General features: G+C 46.6%; 1 protein-coding gene across 1 annotated transcript in view; it reads left to right on the top strand.

Moving 5' to 3' along the window:
* USP11 (ubiquitin specific peptidase 11) overlaps positions 1–3490 on the top strand; it is a 29417-nt gene that overhangs the window by 17382 nt on the left and 8545 nt on the right.

The raw sequence follows: 3490 nt of genomic DNA, 5'->3' as shown, positions 1-3490 counted from the left end.
AAGAGTTGGACTCTCACCTTATTTTTTTTAAATTTTTATACATTTATTTATTTCTGAGAGACAGAGACAGAGTGTGAGCAGGGGAGGGGCAGAGAGAGGAGACACAGAATCCGAAGCAGGCTCCAGGCTCTGAGCAAGCGTTCAGCATAGAGCCTGACGCGGGGCTCGAACCCGTGAACGATGAGATCATGACCCGAGCCGAAGTCAGATGCTTAACTGACTGAGCCACCCAGGCGCCCCTCACCTTAGTTTTTGAGAGAGATTTTTCATGGGTATAGAATTCTAGGTATAGTTTCTAGTTCTTTCAGTACTTTGCAGATGTTACTCCCCTGTCTTCATGCCTGTGTACCTAGCGTGCCCTTTTGGCTCCTGGCTGCTTTGAAGATTTTCTCTTTAGCACTGATTTGGGGCAGTTTGATTACGATGGGCCTTGGCGTCCTTTGTTCATGTTTCTTGTGTGCGGGTTTCCTTGACATTCTTGGATCTCTGGATTTTTAGTGTCTGTCAAATCTGGAAATATTTTGCCCAGCATTTCTTCGAATGTGTTTTTCTGAAGCTCCCCCCTGTCTTCTCCTTCATGGACTATAGTTACTCATAAATTAGGCTGCTTGAAGTTGTCCCACAGCTCACTGATGCAATTTTAATGTTTAAAAAAAATTTTTAATGTTTATTTTTGAGAGAGAGCATGAGCGGTGGAGGGGCAGAGAGAGAGGGAGACACAGACTCCGAAACAGGCTCCAGGCTCCGAGCTGTCAGCACAGAGCCCGACACAGGGCTCGAACTCACGGACCGCGACATAGTGACCTGAGCCGAAGTTGGATGCTTAACTGACTGAGCCCCCCAGGCGGCCCCTCCTGAGATCTTTAAAGTTATTTTAATGTTTTTTAGTTGTCCAGTTTTTAGAGCTATAATTGACATGTTAACACTGTATTTGTTTCCAGTGTCTGACGGGATAATCCGGTACATGCGAACTGTGGAACGATCACCACAATAAATTGAGTAAACTTCCACCACATCACCTCACCTCACCAGATCTTTTTGGAGGAAGAACAGACATCTTTAATTGGAGTGCTGTGATGTTTCTTATTTGTCCCTGTGTATCCCCCTAACCCCCCAACTTAATCCCTCACCCACTCATCCACATTTCCTCCAACAGTTGCTTCTAGAAGAATTTGTGGGAAACCTGTGTTTGTTTTAAAGTTGGAATTTTATGAGCCAGCCCTTTATGTGATAGTATTCCCGAGAAATTAGGAGTATGTCTCTATTTTGGAAATACTATTTTATTTTATTATTTATTTTATTTTGAGAGAGTGAGTGTGTGTGTGTGTGTGCGCGTGCGTGCACGTGTACACACATGCGCGCACAAGTGGGGAAAGAAGGAGAGAGACAGAGAGAATCTCAAGCAGACTCTACGCCCAGTGTGAAGTCCAACATGGGGCTCGATCCTACAACCCTGGGATCATGACCTGAGCTGAAACCTAGAGTCAAACACTAGACCCACTGAGCCACCCAGGTGCCCCTAGGAAGTACAATTTTTAAAACTGCAGCAGTCACTTACTAATGTCAGTGCTAGTATACCATCAAAAAGTGCTATTTGCAGGGCGCCTGGGGGGCTCAGTTGGTTAAGCATCCGACTTCAGCTCAGGTCATGATCTCAGAGTTCGTGAGTTCAAGCCCTGCATCGGGCTCTGTGCTGTCGGCTCAGAGCCCGCTTTGGATCCTCTGTCCCTCTCTCCCTCTGCCCCTCCCCCTCTCTCTCCCTCTCTCTCAAAAATAAATAAACATTTTTTAAAAAAGTGATAGTTGCACTTTTAAAGCATTTAGGTGACACAATTTGAGACAAAGGAATAATTCACATTTCCAGAGCTCAGTAATGTCCTCAAAGTAGTGCTTTACGTATGATGGACCTCATTCTCTAATGCCGAAGGATGCCTCCTTTGTTAGCATTTTCTAGGTGTCCTGCCATGCCATCTTATGCTAGGTCTGGTTAGAAGCCCACTCCCAGCACCCATCCCTGGCTTTGACCTCATTCTCTACATCTGTAAATGTAATATGTTGGGTGATGCTCTGAACGCAGAGTTGTAGCTGCTCTGAATTTCATGGTGTGTGTGTGTGTGAATATTCTAGCAACAATAGAATTATGGTGGATGCACTTGCGAGCAATGATAAACAACAAAATTAGGAATAATATAACTGACTGTCTCTATGGCAACCTCCATTAACTGTGCGTATGCATATTTGACTCATTTCTGTAACTCGCATTTTAAGATAGAAATGATTTTTTTTTGCTCATGATCATGCATTTGTGAACATTCTTTACTTGTGATTGCAGTGATTATTGGCTATTATTTTTGCTCCCGAACCATAAAAGCTGTGGAGGAGGTAGGTGGAGGAGACATGGGGAGAGAGATGATTCATTTTAACCTTTTCTGGGACAAACAGGTGATTACTTCGGGGGCGGGGGGGGAGAAATGATTTTAGAATCTTCTTCCTGCCACCATCCTCCTCCGCAAACCTTTCCCAGTGATTAACGCCTTTCTGCGCTGACCTTGTCCTTCAACCATGGCAGTCAGGCTAGGGCTTCTTATCAGGTGCTGCCTGGACTTGAGAACACTTTGCCTGTGAGTCTGGGGGGATCTTTCTGGCAGAGCTGCTCAGTTGCCTTATGCTTGGTAGGGACAATTCTCTGGGGTCCTCATTTGGTGAAGTCTCCGCAGGAGACTTTAAGAAGTGCTTCCGAGCAGGGGTGCCTGGGGGGCTCAGTCGGTTAAGCGTCCTACTCTTGATTTCGGCTCAGGTCATGATCACCGCAGTTCGTGGGTTCGAGCTCCGCGTCGGGCTCTGTGTTGACCTCTGTGTTGACCGTGTAGAGCCCGCTTGGAAGTCTCTCTGCCCCTCCCCCGCTCACAGGCGCTCTCTCTCCCTCTCAAAATAAATAAATAAACATTACAAAAAAGGAAGTGCTTCATCACCCACGTCAAACCAGATGGCTGAATGAACTGTAACATTGTGACCCTGAGGCTTCTCGGGGTCCTAAGTCAGACAGCCAGCTATATGCTCAGGGCGCGACACCATCAGGGTACATGTAGCTGGTAAGTCGCCTCTCTCTGTGGCCTTCCGGTAGCTCTTACTGTGCTGTTCGCACCGCGAGTCCCTGATCCATTTAGCAGCCTGACTGTCATCGCCCCTGTGAGCTGGGGAAATGCATGTTATCCGAAGGACCCACAGAAAGCCGGAGTCTCCCTGTGATCCGTGTCGGCCTCACCAAGCACGATTTTATTTCGTTACCGCGTTGCTGAGGACCAAAGCTTGAGTCGACAGTTGGGTGGCCTGAACGGTCACAGAAGGTGGGGATTTCCAAAACTCCTGTCTTACAACCCCTAAACAACCACGCAGAAATGCCAACCAGCTTCTCTCTAAAAATATTTTGAAAACAAAACAAAACAAAAATAATGCTAGGGATTTGAATGCCCCACCACGGATTCCTTCG

The sequence above is a fragment of the Crocuta crocuta genome, unplaced genomic scaffold (assembly GCF_008692635.1).
Source record: "Crocuta crocuta isolate KB4526 unplaced genomic scaffold, BGI_CrCroc_1.0 scaffold610, whole genome shotgun sequence".
NCBI lineage: Eukaryota > Metazoa > Chordata > Mammalia > Carnivora > Hyaenidae > Crocuta > Crocuta crocuta.
Note: the sequence above shows the minus strand (reverse complement) of the source record. Positions and strands in the feature narration are given on the sequence as shown.